This window comes from Aegilops tauschii, chromosome 7 (assembly GCF_002575655.3).
Source record: "Aegilops tauschii subsp. strangulata cultivar AL8/78 chromosome 7, Aet v6.0, whole genome shotgun sequence".
Classification (NCBI taxonomy): Eukaryota; Viridiplantae; Streptophyta; class Magnoliopsida; order Poales; family Poaceae; genus Aegilops; species Aegilops tauschii.
This window is the reverse complement of record NC_053041.3, coordinates 297,206,305-297,228,505: the sequence shown is the minus strand read 5'-3', so window position 1 is coordinate 297,228,505 and position 22,201 is coordinate 297,206,305. Positions and strand designations below refer to the sequence as shown.

The window sequence follows — 22,201 nt, the reverse complement described above, 5'->3', positions numbered from 1 at the left end:
CCCGTTGTGCTTGCCGCGACCCGTAGAGCACCCCGAGCGCCTCAGCTCGCTCGTTTGTGAGCAGCAGCACCGTACCAGACCGCACCCGAGCTCCGGCCGCCGCTCACGAGCTTGCCGTCGTCGGTTCCGGCCACCACAGGCCCGGCCACCACCACCGTTCGACGCGCGCCAGCGAGGGCTCTCCAACAAGCCCAAGCACACCTCGAACCGAGCCCTGTGGGCGATTCCCGAACACCTCCGCCGCGTCTGGCCATGGCCGGCGGCCTAATTCCGGCGAAAACGCCATTAGGCACTAACCTAATGACCCCCTGGCTCCATGACAGGTGGGGCCAGCCCCTGTTAAGTTTTGTTTTAGGTTAAACCTAATCACTAATTAGCATTGTTTCAATGACATGCGGGTCCCGCATGTCAGGTTTGACTCTGGTCAAGTCTGTTGACTGGATGACGTCACACTGGCGTAATGCTGATGCAGTAATCGCTTTTCTAGATTTTAAATAAATCAAAACGATTTATTAATTTAAGAAGAATGTCCTAAACTTCTAAAAATCATAGAAAATAATCTATAACTCAGATTGAAAAGATTTATATATGAAAAATGATCAGAAAAATCCAAAGAATCTGAATATGGCATTTTCATGCATGTTTGAACAAGTTAACCCCACTGAACAGGACAATTCATGATTATGGAATAAATGGTAATTAGTTTTGGAGTTGGAATTTGCTATAGGTTTGAATTCCACTTCAATGAATATGACTAACTGTTGCACTAGGTCAATTCAGTACTTTAATATGACATATCATTCATATGAATGTGCATTGCATTGATTGTGGTTCCTTTTGTGTTTGCCGGTGGTTGTTCCCTCTTAGTAGACGATGTTTCTGACGACGTGATCGATGACACCGATGAAGAGCTATACTATCTTCAGAAGTGCCAGGCAAGCAAACCCCCTTGTTCATTCCGATACAAACCCACTCTCTCGCTCCTGCTCTCTTTTACTGCATTTCGACAACACCGTTTCAACTGTTACATGTTGCGGTAGCTGAACCCCTTTCCTCTGCATGACCTGTCATTGCCACAGTAAATAGATGAAACCCACTAGCATGAGTAGGAGTTGTTTGAGCCCTGATGTGCCTACTCATTCATGCTTGTTTGTCATGCCTGCTACTGCCTAGAGTTGAGTCAGGTCTGATTCATCGGGGATGAATTAGAGGTGTGTGAACATGTCCTACTGTTGTGAGCTAAGTGTGTGAACAGGATTTGGTAAAGGTATTGGTGAGAGGCCATGTAGGAGTACATGCTGGGTTGTCTCATTGAAGCCGCTCTTAGCAACTGAGTTTTGTGTTTGTGATCCATGAACAGTTACTACCGCACATTGGGTTCCGGTAACTTGACCCCTCTCAACTTATTAATCAACATGATCTCTGTCCAGGAGTTGCAACTAGTTTCTGGTGTTTGTAGGTAGTGTTAGTAGTCTACCAAGTGGCACCCGGTACAGGTGGGCTTGGGACAGACTAGGCACCGTGGCCGGGTATACCAAGCGCCGCCCGTTTGGTGGGCTTGGAACCCTGTACACATCGTTTGGGGCTGTGAGCGACACCCCGGCCGGATCTCCTTGCGGATGGAACCCGAATAGGCGATAAACCTGGACTAGAGACTTGTGTGGTTAGTCAGGTCGTGGCCGACTCCCTCGCCAGGCTTTCGCTTCAAGGTTGCCGAGATACACGACGTGTACATGGTGGTAAGTGGCGAGAGCGTGTGCGAAGAAGTACACCCCTGCAGGGTTAACATCATCTATTCGAATAGCCGTGTCCGCGGTAAAGGACTTTTGGGTTGCCTGTACAGTTCATAGATAACTTGAAGTGGATACTCTAAAACACGCAAGATAAGCGTGAGTGCTATGGATGGCGTTCTCGTAGGTAGACGGGAGCGGATCCATAGTGGTGAATTGATATGGTGAATATGTGGACTCGTGTGCGCCACCTCAAAAGAGTTACTTGCAGTTGTAGTTCAGGATAGCTACCGAGTCAAAGCTGGCTTGCTGCAGTCAAACTCTACCACCCCTTTGTTGATACCGATGCATATGTAGCTAGTTCTGATGTAAATCTTGTTGGGTACATTTGTACTCACGTTTGCTTATTTTATGTTTTTGCAGAGAGACTTCAGTCTTGCTAGTAGTTCCGCGTGGACTCCGACGTTTAGCTTGTTACAACTACAAGAAATATGTCAACTTATGACCCTCACTATTGGCCGTTGAAAGGTCGTTGTTTTTTTCATTTGCGACCTTTCTTTTGACAAAAACAGAAGGTCAAAAGCTGACAGTCGTAAACTGAAATTAGTGACCTTCTGTAAAAGGTCGTTGGTTCCACGACCAAATTTTTGGTCACTAGCAGCCCCACAGGCCACGTAGGATCTAGCGTGGCAAGCTGACATGGATAAGAATCAGCCCAGTCCAATTCGTTGTTATACATGGGTCAAGCCCATTAATTCAGCCTTTCTATATATTTTTTCCTGTCAATTTTTTGTCGACTTCATGGGCCTAGCCCAAGATTGCAGCCTTTTTTATTATTGGGCCTTGGCCTTTTCATCTAAATAATTTTAATTTCCTTTTTTTATTAAATGGGTCCACTAGTCAGATGGGTCCCAGTTGTCAAGTTCTGATAACTGGGTCCAGTTGTCAGGTTTGGGTCTGGTAAGTGAGTCCCATCTATCAGGCTCATATTCTTCATATTTCAACAAGTATTTAAATTGGCATACAAAAAGCACACATGATACTTCAAATAAGAGCAACTAGATCACGTTGCCAATACATATGACCATGTGTAATACAGTACTTTACAAGCTCTACATGTGTAACGAGCTCTACAAGTGTGATACAATACTGCTTTACAAGAAATGACAACATGCCGAACTCGCTGGACGACCATAGTCAAGGCTGGGAACAAACAAAACAGCAACATGGCTTCCTCTGTCACCCTGTTACATGAATGAGAGAAGAATTAAAAAAACTGGGGCAAATATATTATGAACAGACCATTCAAGAAAATGACATTTATTTAGAATGATAACACAAATTGAGCTAGCTAGCACCATGCTTTTTGTTCTCCAACTAGTTAAAATGAGATACCCACTCATACAAGAAAACAGATACACAGTGGAAGAGATACCGAAACAGATACACAAGTTGAGATGTAGCAGGCAGATTCATCAAGTATATATCATGATGTGTATTCAACATATAGCTGTACCATTGCAAACCAAGAGATACCGAAACAATGGAAGAGCAACAATTAATAATGTACTAGATTAGTCAGTAGGCTAATTTAATTGAGTGCGGCAACTTGGTTGCTGTTCAAACCTCCAGCTTTAGTGTACAGATTATCGGGAAAGTATATATTTAACGAAATTTCACATAAATGCAGATTTATGGACCGAATGTATGATAAAGCAACAGATTCAAACAACTTCAAATAGCTAGAGATGATGGTGTTCTGCTCTTACCACAGCGGCACAAGTGAGATGATGCCCGATTCGCCTTGCTTCTCCACAAGACTCGACCAGTAGCACGCATCCTCGAAGGAACCAGCGGCACTGCTTGCTCCCTTGGCCCAGCTCCTTGCTGCGGAGGACGGCTGGGACTCGGATGCAGAGATCCCTGCGCACAGCATATTGTGTCAATGCTTGCAGCAACAGAAGGACCTCACATATAATAGAATTTGCACCAAGTTCAAAAATATGTAATAGAACCGATATAGGTGTACGAAGCAATAGGTCAACTAGAGATTCATGTCTACAATTTGCTAAAGAGGAAAATAACAAGCAAGGATACATATTATATCTGTCAAAAGAAGGACCGATATCAATCAGACCCTTTAATTCTGAAGAACATGGTTTCAATTTGTTCTTTGCATATTACATCAGTAGTTCTGTTGCCAGGTTTCAGTCCCTTGCTCTCCCTCTAGCTTGTAGCTAGCCTACCAGTAGTTTAACAACACCAATAGATTTGCATCTAATGCTGCCACTTAATTTCAGCACATGAGAAGACAAAAAGCATGACAAGACAAATAGCATCTTCAGTTCAGCAACATGTTGTACATACAATATGAGCAGCACAGGACAGTAAAAACAGTGAGCAAAAGCCAAATGAGTTGCTTGACATAATCTGGGACAGTTCAACAGATCAAATGTGAAGCTAACATATGAAGCCGGCAACAGATCAAAATACAATAGTTGCAGCTACACCCAAACTAGAGCAGTTACAGAATCATCACATATGTAGTTAACAGGAGGAAGAAGCGACAGATCGAGGAAATTGTCTCACCAGCAGCAACAGCGGGCAACGGGCGAAGTTGAGGAGGGTCAGCGGCAGGAGCAGCTCACGGGAGTGGTCGGGGAAGACAGCCGACAGCAGCAGGTCCGTCACATTATGTGAATTCATCCATTGGCAAAAAAACATAATTAAATCATCATCGTTGACATGGCAGAATGGGCGTGCAAAGAAATTATTTACAGGATATACAAAGCAACTACATGTTGATATAATTGGATTGTATGCATGGCGGATTTGTAATACGAAGTGTGAGTGCTGCTAGTCAATAAAGATGGGATTCACAAGAACACAAAAATAATCAATCAGCAGTCACCATACGTATGTGCATAATAATTGTACGTATATTATCTGATTTGATTTCTTTCATAAAAAAAATCTTATCAACATGGCTAGGGACTATATAGATGGTCTACTCTGGTATGTAGGTACATGTGCATGCATCTTTTGCATGCCGGCAAACGGACTGAGAAAGCATGCTAACTAATTAACCAAAGTATAGATACCAACCAACCACCCAACAATTCTGTTTCCGCTCCCACCATGTGATTCCGTTTCGGGCTGGACGGAGGGTAGTTGGGGTCACCTTCACCTTGGGTGGCTGGACGACGACGTCGTGGATTTCGAGCTCCAGGTGGAAGAAGCACTTAACGACGGCGACCGTGGTGGCTGGGTGCGCCCCTCCCGCTCCTCCTCCTCGAGGAGGACAAGGCCAGCGGCTACAAGAAATAATAAACATGTTAAAAGGACATTACCCTTTAATATAAGATGTAATAATAACATGTTTCCATTGAACTGACTATTGATAAAACTGAAGGGGAAGAAGACTTGTTGTCATCCTGATGATGAAAAAGGAATAATACATTCCAGAGGACACGTGAGCAATCATGAAAACTATTACATGTTTCTCCTGGTGTACTGAGAATGGAGAAGCGCTTAATTGGGAAAAACTTATAGAAACTTATAGCAAAGGTTTCTGATCAATGGATATATAGGAACATTAGAGAGCATCAAATTTCAAAATCAACACCATATGTATTACACTGACTCGTATAATACTACTTGTTCATGTACTTGTACTAGTGCAGGATGACTCGTTGTCCTACTACTGCCTATTCCGGTTTCTTTCAAGTTGGGAAATAACTGAAACTACTCATCATTCATGAACATACATCTGTAATCTTAATCTATGAAATTACTGCAGAAAGAACTACTGTAATGGACCATTCATGAACATACATCTGTAATCTTATTCTTTTGATCTTGTGTTGGAAAGAAAGAACTACTGCAGATTCATAGTACAACGAAGGAACTGCTGTTGAACTGAAAATACTGCAGAACCAACACCAAACAGCTATTGCAGAAACCTAAAGCCTGATGCTACTAAAGCTAGTACTGCCATTTTCATTGTAATAAAATATAAAAAGCTATAAATTGATGGATCATCCCAGCTTAACACAGACCAGCTGGACTGCATCCACAACACATAACCAAAATTTCCCACATCTACCTGATCAAAGTCATCACCACCCAATCCTATTCCTATACAGGGGCGTCAGCGACGATGAATTGGAAAATCGGAGACAGAGCCGCGATATAGAGAAAGAGAGACGGAGAGGGAGCTCACCAGGTTACTGTTGAGTCAATCAAGATCAAGGCACTTGACGACGATGGTCCGGTTGGCCGGGAGGAAGATGGCGCGGTACACGACAGCGTTGGCGCCGAAGCAGACCTCCTCCATGAGCCTTTAGTCGTCGGCCGACAAGGTGAACTCCAGCGACGCTGGAGGTGTGGTCGAGGCGATGGGCCTTCTCGAAGGCGTAGAACCGACCTAGCACAGCGCCAAGAGACATACATATTAATGGACTGTCGCTAGTGTACAACTACCAGTGTTGTAGTACTTGAGGAAGATGAATATAATACAGCTCACACACACAGGTACAAAGTAATAGACAGGTAAACTAGATGGACTGTCGCTAGTGTACAACTACCAGTGTTGTAGTACTTGAGGAAGATGAATATAATACAGCTCACACACACAGCTACAAAGTAATCGAATACAGACAAGTTACTAAGTGGAGTAGTAGTAGAAGGGACCTAAGCTAGCACCCAAGCCAAGAGACATACTTTACTACTAGTAAATTGTTGTTATGGGTGAGACAAGAGCACAGGTGGTGCTGCTAGAGAGGGAATTATGGGCACTCGGAATAAATTAACAGAGTTTGTCCATGGACTGTCACAGGCAGCAAGATAGCACTAGTGCTCTTATGCTTGAGCAAGAAGAATATATATAATACACAGGCAGCAGAGTTGGTGCTAATAGAATACAGCAGCAGTGAGTAGTAGTAATTAACAGGCAGCAGACTTGGTGGAAGTGAGTAGCACAGTAATTAACAAAGAGAGCAGAGACGGATTGAGAGAAGGGATCTGCTATGCTCTGTTGTGCTTGGTAACAGTAATAATTAACAGGCAGAGGATGAATGTGCGAAGAAGGGGGTTGCTTACATAGGTATGCGACTCGTGGGTTGCTGGCCTCCACCTCGTTTGCGACGCGAAGGATGGGGGCGATCTCCACCAGCGAGGAGGGGACCACCTACTGTCGAAGATGGACTCACCCAGGTTCGCCGCAGGTGTCGTTCCTCTGGTCGGTGGCGGATGCGACGGCGACCGAGGCGGCGAGGTCGGCGAGGTAGAGGCGGAGGAATGGCACGCAGACGCCATGGACCGCGGAGGCGGAGGAAGGGCCCCGCCGCTCCGCCCCTAACTCCTCCTTCATCTGCCGCTGGGTGGGCGTGGTTGTAGAGGACAGCGGTGGCGGATCTGGGCGCCGCCTGAGCAGCTTGGGAAGGGGAGAGGGTGGGGGCGGCAGCGGTGCACCGATGGGAGAGAGCCCGGGGTTGGAGAAGAAGAGGCCGGCGGCGGCGGGGTTGGGGGAGAGGAGTTGGTAGGCGGCGAGGTTGGGGCTTGGGTTGGGGAATCGGGAGAGGAGGAGGAGGAAGTTTGGCGGGGTGGGGGCGGGATGGTGAGCGCTGCGACTGGGATGGGGAAAGAGGTGGCGGCGACGGAGGGACGTCGTCGTCGATCTGGATTCTGGATCGGGGAGAGGGAGGCGGCGGCGGAGAGGGAGGGAAAGGGGGAGAGAGAGGCGGCCGGGGGTTGCTAGGGTTTTGTTTGGGCTGCTGAGACCGAGAGAGAGACTTTGGATTCGCCAAGTGTGGATGGTTCAGATCGGCTAAGGGGGTGATCTATGAGAACAGTTCTGATTGGTTCGAAAAGTCTGTGATTTAAAATAGTTTCAAGTGCAGCTATCTTATAGTTTGCTCTTTATTTTTCCCAAAGATCATTTCTAGATACAAAGGTATCTATTTCTTCATAGATACTCCAAAATATTTGCAAGAATTAACCACTAGCTAGAAACGGTTAAGCCCGCCGTTTTGACCGCATTTTGAAACGGGCATAAAAATTTCAAAAAAATCAAAAAATTGAAAAACCTTCGCATCGTGTCATTATATGTGACCAAGTTTGTAGAAAAAATAATAAACTTGTAATACGGCAATTATTTTTAAAAAGTGTTCTCAGAAACGAGCTATCACGTGCGGAGCTCAATGGCTTTAAAGCCAAATGATCAATCTTATGGCCACATTCACGGCATAGTTTGTTCAAATGATCTCATATTGTGCACAAGGGTGCATATTGGAATGGCAAACAATATTGTCTAAGGAAGTTTTCATTTTATTTGGACGAAAAAATCATTTTCCATTTTTCGAGTGCCCAAATGGAGTTTTTTTTGAAGGACCTCCCAAATAGTTGTTGCAAAATTGGACCAAATCATTTTTGTAAAATACTAGGCCATATTTAATGCACAATTGACCAAATGGTTGGGTGTAAAAAGTTTTGATCCACCTCTCGTGAAAAAGACAAATTTCCGCTGATTCAGTTGGAAGCGGGTCAAATTTGAACTGTAGTTGCCTCATAGTTTGCTCTTTATTTTTTTCCAAAAATCATTTCTAGGTACATAAGTATCTATTTAATCAGAGAAACACCAAAAAAATCCAAGATTCAACCACTAGCTAGGAACGGTCATTCCCGCCGTTTTGACCGCATTTTGAAACGGGCAAAAAAATTCAAAAAATTAAATAATTGGGAAACCTTCGCATTGTGTCATTATATGTGGCCAAGTTCCCAGGAAAAATAACAAACTTGTAATGCGGCAATTATTTTAAAAAGTGTTCTCAGAAACGAGCTATCACGTGCGGAGATCAATGGCTTTAAAGCCAAATGATCAATCTTATGGCCACATTCATGGCATAGTTTGTTCAAATGATCTCATATTGTTCACAAGGGTGCATATTGGAATGACAAACAATATTGCCTAAGGAAGTTTTCATTTTCTTTGGACGAAAAAACCATTTTCCATTTTTCGAGTGCCCAAAAGGCGGGTTTTTTGTGAAGGACCTCCCAAATAATTGTTGCAAAATTGGACCAAATCGTTTTTCTAAAATACTAGTCCATATTTAATGCACAACTGACCAAATGGTTGGGTGTAAAAAGTTTTGATCCACCTCTCGTGAAAAAGACAAATTTCCACCGATTCAGCTGGAAGCGGGTCAAATTTGAACTGTAGCTGCCTTGTAGTTTGCTCTTTATTTTTTCCAAAAAATCATTTATAGGTACATAAGTATCTATTTAATCAGAGAAACACCAAAAAAATCCAAGATTCAACCACTAGCTAGGAACGGTCATTCCCGCCGTTTTGACCACATTTTGAAACGGGCATAAAAAATTCAAAAAAAATCAAATAATTGGGAAACCTTCGCATTGTTTCATTATATGTGTCCAAGTTCCCAGGAAAAATAACAAAATTGTAATACGGCAATTATTTTTAAAAAGTGTTCTCAGAAACGAGCTATCACGTGCGGAGATCAATGGCTTTAAAGCCAAATGATCAATCTTATGGCCACATTCATGGCATAGTTTGTTCAAATGATCTCATATTGTGCACAAGGGTGCATATTGGAATGGCAAACAATATTGGCTAAGGAAGTTTTCATTTTATTTGGACGAAAAAATCATTTTCCATTTTTCGAGTGCCCAAATGGAGTTTTTTTGTGAAGGACCTCCCAAATAGTTGTTGCAAAATTGGACCAAATCATTTTTGTAAAATACTAGGCCATATTTAATGCACAATTGACCAAATGGTTGGGTGTAAAAAGTTTTGATCGACCTCTCGTGAAAAAGACAAATTTCCGCCGATTCAGTTGGAAGCGGGTCAAATTTGAACTGCAGCTGTCTCATAGTTTGCTATTTATTTTTTCCAAAAATCATTTCTAGTTACATAAGTACCTATTTAATCATAAATACATGGTTTGGTGGCCATACGTCGAGGTTTGGGCGGTGGCCGAGGGCCCCAACTCTAGAGCGCGTAAACTCGCATGCCCGCCGCGTGACCGTGGTGTTGCCATGTGTTCTAGGCGGTCTAGGCATGTCTAGTGGGTTGGGCACTCCCCAGGTAGGTGCTAGGAAGAAAATTACAACATAAGATTCTCACGAGGAGACCGATCGATGCTCAAACATGAATTAGCAGCCAAGTGTTTGATTAGTGGTACGGGAAATGTACATGGCTAATGGACGTGAGTTTTGGCTGAGGATGATCAGTTACTAAGAAGACCGTCTTCACAAATTTTCAGCTCAAAAGGAGGAGCCTAGGTGGTACTTGCTTTGCAAAGTACCACACTGGACATAAATACGAATGTTGAAGCTGGGCTCAAAATAATGAATGGATTGAGCTGGCATTTGGTGGAGGATGGTTATTTGGGCATAGGAAAGCACTGTAGAAAATGGATACTATTTGGACATGCCAAAGTGGTACTTCCTTCACAAAGTGCTGCTCTGAACAGAATAGGAAAATGAATATTGTTGAATTATTTTTGAACTTGGCAAGGAAGGTTTTTGACATATTTGATGAAGATATGATCCAAAAAAATTATGAGAATTTTTGGAATAACAGAAATATAGGTTGCTTCACAACCTAGGGCAAAAATTGACACATGGACATGACACATAGGCAAAACTGATGAGATGGCGCCTAGTCATCGCAACCCACCACAATTTACAAGGCTATGACCATCTATATTCGTCGTTAACAACTAGAAATAAGGAAGCGGACTAGTGTTGTTTGTTTTATGACCATTTAGTGTAAGGAAATTACGACCTTTCTGACCAAAATGGTCGCAATGGTTTAGGGTTTGGAGCCCCCCGAACAGCTTTTGACCAATTGGTCTCAAATGGTCATAAATCTATGACCAATTCTTCCAGGGTCACTGACAGAAGGTCATGTGACGCCCCCGATTCAATCGTACACTAATCATGCACGCAAATGTGTACGATCAAGATCAGGGACTCACGGGAAGATATCACAACACAACTCTACAACATAAATAAGTCATACAAGCATCATAATACAAGCCAGGGGCCTCGAGGGCTCGAATACAATTGCTCGATCATAGACGAGTCAGCAGAAGCAACAATATCTGAGTACAAACATAAGTTAAACAAGTTTGCCTTAAGAAGGCTAGCACAAAAGTAGCAACGATCGAAAAGGCAAGGCCTCCTGCCTGGGACCTCCTAACTACTCCTCGAAGCCGAACTCCATGTAGAATCATCCTCGGGATCTCTAGCTCCTGGACTCCAGCATCTGGTTGCGACAATCCGGTATAGAAAGGGGAAAAGAGGGAGAAAAGCAACCGTGAGTACTCATCCAAAGTACTCGCAAGCAAGGAGCTACACTACATATGCATGGGTATATATGTAAAGGGCCATATCAGTGGACTGAACTGCAGAATGCCAGAATAAGAGGGGGATAGCTAATCTTGTCGAAGACTACGCTTCTGGCCACCTCCATCTTGCAGCAGGTAGGAGAGAGTAGATGGTAAGTTCACCAAGTAGCATCGTATAGCATAATCCTACCCGGCGATCCCCTCCACGTCGCCCTGTTAGAGAGCGATCACCGGGTTGTATCTGGCACTTGGAAGGGTGTGTTTTATTAAGTATCCGGTTCTGGTTGTCATAAGGTCAAGGTACAACTCCGGGTCGTCCTTTTACCGAGGGACACGGCTATTCGAATAGATAAACTTCCCTAGGGGTGCACCACATAACCCAACACGCTCGATCCCATTTGGTCGGACACACTTTCCTGGGTCATGCCCGGCCTCGAAAGATCAACACGTCGCAGCCCCACCTAGGCTCAACAAAGAGGTCAGCACGCCGGTCTAAATCCTATGCACGCAGGGGTCTGGGCCCATCGCCCATTGCACACCTGCACGTTGCGTACGCGGCCGGAACCAGACCTAGCCTAGCAGGCGTTCCAGTCCAATCCGGCGTGCGCCGCTCCGTCGCTGACGTCAAGAAGAGCTTCGGCTGATACCACGACGTCGAGTGCCCATAACTGTTCCCGCGTAGTTGGTTAGTGCGTATGGACCAAATGGCCAGACTCAGATCAAATACCAAGATCTTGTTAAGCATGTTAAGTATCCGCGAACGCCGACCAGGGCCAGGCCCACCTCTCCCCTAAGTGGTCTCAACCTGCCCTGTCGCTTCGCCATAAAGTAACAGTCGGGGGCCGTCAGGAACCCAGGCCCACCTTTACCGGGATGGAGCCACCTGTCCTTTCAGCCCCCTCATCAGAATCACTTGCGGGTACTCAACGTGCCGACCCGACTTTAGTCACCACATGTGTCATGTATATAAAGTATATAGTATATACCCGTGATCACCTCCCGCAGTGATCACGGCCTAGTAGTAGCATGGCAGACGGACAAGAATGTAGGGCCACTGATGGAAAAAACTAGCATCCTATTCTAAGCTGTAGGATAGCAGGTAAGGGTAACAACTGTAGCAACAATGACAGGCTATGCAGCAGAATAGGATTAACCGAAAGCAGTAACATGCTACACTCTTCTAATGCAAGCAGTATAGAGAAGAATAGGCGATATCTGGTGATCAAGGGGGGGGCTTGCTTGATTGCTCTGGCAAGAAGGAGGGGTCGTCAACAGCGTAGTCGGTCGGGGCACTAGCAGCGGCGTCGGTCTCGTAGTCTACCGGAGAGAAGAGGGGGAAGAAACAATGAATACAATGCAAACAGATGCATAACGATGCATGACATGACAAAGCGTGATGGTAGGTGTGCCCAAACGCAGTAGTAAGTGATACCGGCGAAGGGGGAAAACATCCGGGAAAGTATCCCCGGCGTTTCGCGTTTTCGGACAGATGGACCAGAGGTGAAATGTTGCACGTTTGCTATGCTAGGGATGTGTGGCGGACGAACGGGCTACGTATCCGGATTCGTCTCGTCGTTCTGAGCAACTTTCATGTACAAAGTTTTTCCATCTGAGTTACGGATTATTTTATATTCATTTTTAAAGATTTAAATCAATTTATAAATTATTATTATTAATTTAATCCGAAAATGCAATTATGACGTCAACATGATGTCAGGGTGATGTCAGCAGTCAACTAGTGAGTTGACCTAGTCAAACTGACATGTGGGTCCCGCTGTCATTGTTTAAGACTAACTAAGGAGGTTTAATTAGTTTAGTTAATTGATTAGGTTAATTAAACTCAATTAATTAAGTTAATTAATTAATTAATTAATATTTTTATTTATTTTTTTAATTGCGTTCTGGGCGCGGGGCCCACCTGTCTGTGGCCCATAGGGGTTTCGGGCCCAGGAGCATTGGCTCAGGGGCGCGGGGCCCCACCTGGCAGTGGCCCAGGGGGCCGACCGAGGCGGGCGCGTGGAAGCGGGCGTGGGCGCCCGTCGGGGCTGACCCTAGCGCGGCGGGCAGAGCCCCGGGGCGCCGGATCGGGGCGCTGACTGGCCGGGGCCGCGGTTGGCGGCGACGACGAGCGAACGGCGGGCGTGCGGGCGAGGCCAGGGAGGACGGCCAAGGGCGCGGTCGGTGGCCACGGCTGGCCGGGAAGGCACGACGGGGCGGAGGAGACGGGGCGACGGTGAGTGCGCAACGGGCACGGCCGAAGCGCGTCGACCGCGCGTGGGGGGGTGGTGACCGTGGTGACCCAGGAAGAAATGGGGCGAAGGGGGACGGTGGCGCTCACTTGCGAGCAGGGAAGGGGGGCGACGGGGCGCGTTGGCCTCGGTGAGGGAGAGGCGATGGGGCGACGTCGACGAGGTGGCGGAGCACGGCAGCAACGAGGCGGCGCCGGGGATGGGCGCCGACGTCGGAGGCGCAGGGTGGCGCGGGATCGAGCCGCTCCCCGATCCAGAACCACTCGAGTGGGAGGGGTCCGGGGAGGAGGACGAGTCGTCGGGCGAGAGGGGGGGTTCTCCGGCGAGGTGCGCCGCGGGGCGCCGGCGTCGTAGATCAGCGGCGGGGTCGAGGGGCGAGCACGATGGGGTCGTGCCCTCGATCCAGATCGTGGGAGGGAGTGGGAACAGGGGGAGTGGGGGATCGGGTGAGTAGCTAGGGTTCGGTCGAGGGGGTATGTTATGGAGGGAAGCAGGTGGGCTGGCCGGTTGGGCCAGGTGGGTTGGCCAGGTGGGCCGTCTGGTCCAGTTGGCCAGGGGGCTTTCTCTCTTTTTTTTATCTTTTTCTTATTTTGTTTTCTGTTTTATTTATTTTAGTTAGCAAAACAGTTTTACAAAAATACAACCCCTACTCCTAAATTAGCATAATAACATAGGCCACCTACTCCAAAAAGTTTGGTGATTATATAAACTAGATTAACATTTGTTTAGTATTTAAAAGCATTTAAATAATTGTTTTGCTGCTGTTTTTACTTACTATAGTGCAGTCAAATACTTTACAAAAGTGGGGTTTCTTCACCAATATTTAATATGGACTATTTGGCTCACTCCGAACATTTTAATTTTAATATTTGTAAACTTTTATTATTTGCTTTTATTTACATTTTGAATTTGTTTCGGTTCTAAACTATCGAGAGTTTATCAACAGTAAACGGGGTGACGTGGCATCATTAACGTGGGATTACTGTAGCTCAATTATCCGGGCGTCACAATTCTCCTCCACTACAAGAAATCTCGTCCCGAGATTTAAGAGGGGAGTAAGGGGGAAAGTTCTGGTTACGATATTCTAACGGATCTTCTCGAAGAAGTTAATCCTTTGGTTGATGTCTTCAATTCTTTATTCCAAAGCATCATGATGAAGTCGTCGTCCTTCCTTCGGGAACTCCATCATACTTACGAAAGGATAAGGGGACATTACGGAAAAACGGGCCGCTACAACGTTTGTTTATCTAGTAGATAACATCAGGGAGGGTGGCGGGAGGTAACCCTCGAATTGAAACTCAAGACATTATCAAAAGCAAGTAAGAAGGTGCAAAATAGAAGTTTCGAGAGGATAGGCAATAGTTCATTGCCTGAAACAAAACGTGATAGGGTTCATAGCAATGGGAATAAGTATTGTGTCTTGTACCAGAATAGATCACTAGGCAGGTGGCCCGTGAATCACATACGAAGTCAAGCGCGAGGAATATCTTTGATAACATGGTGTACAGGAGAGTCAGGTTTCGATCCTGTGGAACTGTGGGTTATGGGCCCACCATGTGGATTAAAAGTAGGAGGAACAGTGACATCTTACCCGGTCATGATAGCAAGGCATGTCAGAGGGTAGCCTGCCAGTTATGTCGGCAACAATGTCGGTACCAAGGGCGAGGGACGAAGAGAACCATTTTCCTGCTCGTTGAACGAGGTGGACCAATAGGCAAAGTTCTCGTCCATCGGTGGCTAACGGAATGTCATCAACAATAGTAACAGGGTCTTACTGACATAGTGGTACAACAAGGTGCTTACCTAAGCAGGGAAATGTCACTGCTCAGTTAAGTCAGACTACTGGAAAGGTTAAATAATACAATGGAAAGGATAGTATGATTATCAGATTAAACAGAACAATGGAAAGGAAAATGTGTTTAAACACATATTTCAGGGGGTATATCCTTCCCAAGGACAATGGTTAGAAGAGAACCATTTAGGTTAGGGAAGAGGAAGTTCATGACATTACCCAAAGAACGGTGTTTGAATAATTGATAACGAAAATTTAGCATAGTGCTTCAAATGTTTTTATTGAAGATCGGAGTAACACAGACATGCTTCGAGATAGCATTGACATGGTCATTAGGTAAGATCAGGCTATGGATACACAAAGGATCCATCAGGAACAACTTATAAAGTAAGTCTTACAATTTCCTCATGGAAGAATAGCTAACCTTGCTAAAAAGGGAAAACTTATAACAATAGGTCCTCCGGCCAGGTGGGTTAGGCATGACATCACCTTATCGGGTCATAAATAGACCAATGTTATAAATCTTGGAAATATGTCCCAACCATCATATCTGACCGAGATTCAGATCTGATTGGTGTCAGGATAACTCAGACTCAGGATGTCTGAGAAGAAAGGTGCAACACAAATTGTCGAAACGACATCGAAGATTCTCGGAAGATGAACTATGGAAGCGAGTTCCGAACAAGGGTTCATCATTAAATCAAGGAGAGGTGAGGAGGTGACTGATTGACTCAGCGACAATCCATTGAGATTTCCAAAAGATGGATTTCCACAACTATGTGAACAAGGAGATAACATTAGCTAGATCGAATGACTTAACGATGTATGCTCGAGGAAAACATACACAGTTAAACATTGGTTGAAATGTGCACCCGAAATATGGGGTTAGGTAGCATGATCAATGTTAGAATGGTGGTTCAGCAACCGATAGGCTAGGAATGAATTATCGATCAATTAACTTCAAAGCAATAGGGTTGCTAGAAGTGCAGAATCCAAACAACACCATCCACTTGTGGGTACCCCGGTTGGAATCAACACGAGGACCAAGAAAGAATGGTGATGGTGAGAACTATCATTATAGCAAGAATTCTTAAGAGGTGGAGCAATCCTCACAACATTCTTGACATCAAAGATGGTAATACTCCATGGTAGAACTTAACATAAGTTGGATAGCAGGGAAATCAAGATACAACACAAAATATGAACAAGTTTGTGTTGGGGGAGGCAAGAATGTTGTCGATGATAACACAATTCATCGAGGGGCAAAGATGGTATTTCTCATCCTGAATTTCGACACACAACTTGGAAGAAGTCAAATTGTTGACAATGATCACGACAAATTTGTCAAGAGGTTTCCAAGAAGATGTAATTGATCGACGATGACATCAAGTCAAAGGAATGATGAAAGCGAAAGGTTATTGGAACCACGGGTAGGACACAAACTCGAAATCAAGTTTGCTGTTCAAGGAGAAGTGATATGACAAGGAAGATTGACGTAAGATTAGCTCATTGTCGAAATTTGTGCGCTGGGAAGGTCCAGGTAGCACAGTTAAAATTCAGCATGATAATGATGTAGCCAATCAGGCTAGGAATGACGTGATCGGGTACAAACTCATAAGTAAAGAAGATTACTAAGAGTTGTTTAATCGCAGTGCGGACTCGATTCACTTATCGGTGGTTTTGAGTGTTTAAAAACTCGAAGCCCGTGAAAAATTGGAATCAATGAGAATGTAGCACTTGATGGTGAACTCATAATAAGTTATGCAGCTCCGTGATAATCTCGAGATACCAGGGGGGTAATACTCGACGACAAACCAAAGTAGAGGTTGGACTGGGGTATTGCTCTGCAGAAGACAAGTGCTTAACTTGTACGAGAAATGGTATTTAAAGGAGAACATGGTCGGAACCACGATTGCAAAAGGCCAGATCCTAGATATAAGATGAACTTATACCAAGGGAATAATTAATTTAAGAGAAGCTTTAATGATAAGAGTACATCGTGTCCATGGGCATGAACGCAAAGTTCAAGGTCGACTCCCACTTCTTCAATGCATAACCTTTCATTCACTTCTCGCGTTTGATGAAGTTGCAGTGTTGAAAAATTTTATCTGGCAAAATACCAGAAGAGTATGACTCATGAAAACTTTCGAGTTCACACATATTATGAAAAGCATAGGTTCAACCCATCGGGGCATCGTGGAAACATATACCACAAGCTTCAGGGGTAAATAACTCAAGCTCGATAGTAGAGCATGGGTGTCAAAACGAGAGGATACAATTTACTAAAGGCATTATGTATCAGGGAAAGAACTCACAAGGTGATTAAATATGAGGGCACTGTCGGATAATAATCTAACAAAGGATTTGGTGGTCCACAAGGGATCAGATGTGAGCATCGATACTCAACTAGAGGAAGAAAGAATGCAAGGGGATCAGATTATAGAAACAACTGGCTAACTCAAAGCTCAAATGCAAAGGAATTATGATTTCCAAATCAAGGGATCAGAAGCAAACGCTCTGATTAAGGATGGATAAGTTGAATAGCCTTAGGGGTACAATCGATGGCAATTTGATTGGTCGATACCAGCTCATGTTTAAAATGACGTTTGAGCCAGAAGGAAGAATTCTAGGATCTGATTGAGGACTGCGAGAATTCGCAACATATTGATTCAACGGACTCAAAATGATAATGACAAGAGATGCCAATAAGATTACGAGACTTAAGATTAATCATAATACAAGTAAGCAAGAATTTCAAGAGCAAAAAGGCTCCTGAAGATTTTTGGAAGATCGAATGATATTTTGAACACTTTTGTGAAATACTTGAATCAACTGGGGATGAGCGAATACTCGGTAAGTGCGAGGATTATCCATAGGGGTATTCAGGTGACGAAGAACAACAAGGTAGTAAGCTCAAAGGATTCTCGGAACAACAGAGAGAATTTCGGGGTATCTTGTAATAACAAGATCAACTGGGAAACATTGTATGAATGGCGAGTATACGTGGTTATCCATAGGAGTTTATCGATGAAAGGGAATTGCAAAAGCGATGAACACAAGTTCTCGGGTTATCAGCGGAGAGTATCTTCAGGGTCTTCACGTGCAGCAGACGATCATCAGTAATAAGGGGCTCTCCGGGTGAAAGTGATAACAAGATACTAATGTTAGATTTAGTAAAATTCATTTAACCCGAATAGGAGAGAGATCAGAGTCCCAGAGTAAAGGTCGAGGAGTAAAAGATCCTAGTACCACCCAATGGCGACGTGGGCCCGTAAGACACACAGCCATGTTAGTAAAAACTTTTCCAATGACTAGACTCGACTTCGGCCAAGGAGTTGGAAAGGGGGATTCCTACAGGCAGTCGGCTCGGATACCAACTTGTGACGCCCCCGATTCAATCGTACACTAATCATGCACGCAAATGTGTACGATCAAGATCAGGGACTCACAGAAAGATATCACAACACAACTCTACAACATAAATAAGTCATACAAGCATCATAATACAAGCCAGGGGCCTCGAGGGCTCGAATACAATTGCTCGATCATAGACGAGTCAGCAGAAGCAACAATATCTGAGTACAGACATAAGTTAAACAAGTTTGCCTTAAGAAGGCTAGTACAAAAGTAGTAACGATCGAAAAGGCAAGGCCTCCTGCCTGGGACCTCCTAACTACTCCTCGAAGCCGAACTCCATGTAGAATCATCCTCGGGATCTCTAGCTCCTGGACTCCAGCATCTGGTTGCGACAATCCGGTATAGAAAGGGGAAAAGAGGGAGAAAAGCAACCGTGAGTACTCATCCAAAGTACTCACAAGCAAGGAGCTACACTACATATGCATGGGTATATGTGTAAAGGGCCATATCAGTGGACTGAACTGCAGAATGCCAGAATAAGAGGGGGATAGCTAATCCTGTCGAAGACTACGCTTCTGGCCACCTCCATCTTGCAGCAGGTAGGAGAGAGTAGATGGTAAGTTCACCAAGTAGCATCGTATAGCATAATCCTACCCGGCGATCCCCTCCACGTCGCCCTGTTAGAGAGCGATCACCGGGTTGTATCTGGCACTTGGAAGGGTGTGTTTTATTAAGTATCTGGTTCTGGTTGACATAAGGTCAAGGTACAACTCCGGGTCGTCCTTTTACCGAGGGACACGGCTATTCGAATAGATAAACTTCCCTGCAGGGGTGCACCACATAACCCAACACGCTCGATCCCATTTGGCCGAACACACTTTCCTGGGTCATGCCCGGCCTCGGAAGATCAACACGTCGCAGCCCCACCTAGGCTCAACAAAGAGGTCAGCACGCCGGTCTAAATCCTATGCGCGCAGGGGTCTGGGCCCATCGCCCATTGCACACCTGCACGTTGCGTACGCGGCCGGAAGCAGACCTAGCCTAGCAGGCGTTCCATTCCAATCCGGCGCGCGCCGCTCCGTCGCTGACGTCAAGAAGAGCTTCGGCTGATACCACGACGTCGAGTGCCCATAACTGTTCCCACATAGTTGGTTAGTGCGTATAGACCAAATGGCCAGACTCAGATCAAATACCAAGATCTCGTTAAGCGTGTTAAGTATCCGCGAATGCCGACCAGGGCCAGGCCCACCTCTCCCCTAGGTGGTCTCAACCTGCCCTGTCGCTCCGCCATAAAGTAACAGTCGGGGGCCGTCAGGAACCCAGGCCCACCTCTACCGGGATGGAGCCACCTGTCCTTTCAGCCCCCTCATCAGAATCACTTGCGGGTACTCAACGAGCCGACCCGACTTTAGTCACCACATGTGTCATGTATATAAAGTATATAGTATATACCCGTGATCACCTCCCGCAGTGATCACGGCCTAGTAGTAGCATGGCAGACGGACAAGAATGTAGGGCCACTGATGGAAAAACTAGCATCCTATTCTAAGCTGTAGGATAGCAGGTAAGGGTAACAACTGTAGCAACAATGACAGGCTATGCAGCAGAATAGGATTAACCGAAAGCAGTAACATGCTACACTCTTCTAATGCAAGCAGTATAGAGAAGAATAGGCGATATCTGGTGATCAAGGGGGGGCTTGCTTGATTGCTCTGGCAAGAAGGAGGGGTCGTCAACAGCGTAGTCGGTCGGGGCACCAGCAGCGGCGTCGGTCTCGTAGTCTACCAGAGAGAAGAGGGGGAAGAAACAATGAATACAATGCAAACAGATGCATAACGATGCATGACATGACAAAGCGTGATGCTAGGTGTGCCCAAACGCGGTAGTAAGTGATACCGGCGAAGGGGGGAAACATCCGGGAAAGTATCCCCGGCGTTTCGCGTTTTCGGACAGATGGACCGGAGGTGAAATGTTGCACGTTTGCTATGCTAGGGATGTGTGGCGGACGAACGGGCTACGTATCCAGATTCGTCTCGTCATTCTGAGCAACTTTCATGTACAAAGTTTTTCCATCCGAGTTACGGATTATTTTATATTCATTTTTAAAGATTTAAATCAATTTATAAATTATTATTATTAATTTAATCCGAAAATGCAATTATGACGTCAGCATGATGTCAGGGTGATGTCAGCAGTCAACTAGTCAGTTGACCTAGTCAAACTGACATGTGGGTCCCGCTGTCATTGTCTAAGACTAACTAAGGAGGTTTAATTAGTTTAGTTAATTGATTAGGTTAATTAAACTCAATTAATTAAGTTAATTAATTAATATTTTTATTTATTTTTAATTTTTTAATTACATTCTGGGCGCGGGGCCCACCTGTTTGTGGCCCATAGGGGGTTCGGGCCCAGGGGCAGTGGCTCAGGGGCGCGAGGCCCCACCTGGCAGTGGCCCAGGGGGCCGACCGGGGCGGGCGCGTGGAAACGGGCGTGGGCGCCCGTCGGGGCTGACCCTAGCGCGGCGGGCAGAGCCCCGGGGCGCCGGATCGGAGCGCCGACCGGCCGGGGCCGCGGTTGGCGGCGACGACGAGCGAACGGCGGGCGTGCGGGCGAGGCCAGGGAGGACGGCCAAGGGCGCGGTCGGTGGCCACAGCTGGCCGGGAAGGCACGACGGGGCGGAGGAGACGGGGCGACGGTGAGTGCGCAACGGGCACGGCCGAAGCGCGTCGACCGCGCGTGGGGGGGGGGTGACCGTGGCGAACCAGGAAGAAAGGGGGCGAAGGGGGACGGTGGCGCTCACTTGTGAGCAGGGAAGGGGGGCGACGGGGCGCGTTGGCGTCGGTGAGGGAGAGGTGATGGGGCGACGTCCACGAGGTGGCGGAGCACGACAGCAACGAGGCGGCGCCGGGGATGGGCGCCGACGTCGGAGGCGCAGGGTGGCGCGGGATCGAGCCCCTCCCCAATCCAGAACCAGTCGAGTGGGAGGGGTCCGGGGAGGAGGACGAGTCGTCTGGCGAGAGGGGGGGTTCTCCGACGAGGTGCGCCGTGGGGCGCCGGCGTCGAAGATCAGCGGCGGGGTCGAGGGGCGAGCACGATGGGGTCGTGCCCTCGATCCAGATCGTGGGAGGGAGTGGGAACAGGGGGAGTGGGGGATCGGGTGAGTAGCTAGGGTTCGGTCGAGGGGGTATGTTATGGAGGGGAGCAGGTGGGCTGGCCGGTTGGGCCAGGTGGGTCGGCCAGCTGGGCCGTCTGGTCCAGTTGGCCAGGGGGCTTTTTCTCTTTTTTTTTATCTTTTTCTTATTTTGTTTTCTGTTTTATTTATTTTAGTTAGCAAAACAGTTTTACAAAAATACAACCCCTACTCCTAAATTAGCATAATAACATAGGCCTCCTACTCCAAAAAGTTTGGTGATTATATAAACTAGATTAACATTTGTTTAGTATTTAAAAGCATTTAAATAATTGTTTTGCTGCTGTTTTTACTTACTATAGTGCAGTCAAATACTTTACAAAAGTGGGGTTTCTTCACCAATATTTAATATGGACTATTTGGCTCACTCTGAACATTTTAGTTTTAATATTTGTAAACTTTTATTATTTGCTTTTATTTACATTTTGAATTTGTTTTGGTTCTAAACTATCGAGAGTTTATCAACAGTAAACGGGGTGACGTGGCATCGTTAACGTGGGATTACTGTAGCT

At 45.9% G+C, this 22,201-nt stretch overlaps 1 long non-coding RNA gene across 1 annotated transcript; it reads right to left on the bottom strand.

The window, feature by feature from the left end:
• Positions 1 to 2,773: 2,773 nt before the first annotated feature.
• Positions 2,774 to 7,572, bottom strand: LOC109779011 (uncharacterized). Its single transcript, XR_002236754.4, has 5 exons — positions 6,831 to 7,572; positions 5,953 to 6,156; positions 4,320 to 5,044; positions 3,500 to 3,653; positions 2,774 to 2,974 (listed from the first exon to the last, which is right to left on the bottom strand). It is a non-coding gene; the product is annotated as an uncharacterized lncRNA (long non-coding RNA).
• Between the last annotated feature and the right edge of the window lie 14,629 nt (positions 7,573 to 22,201).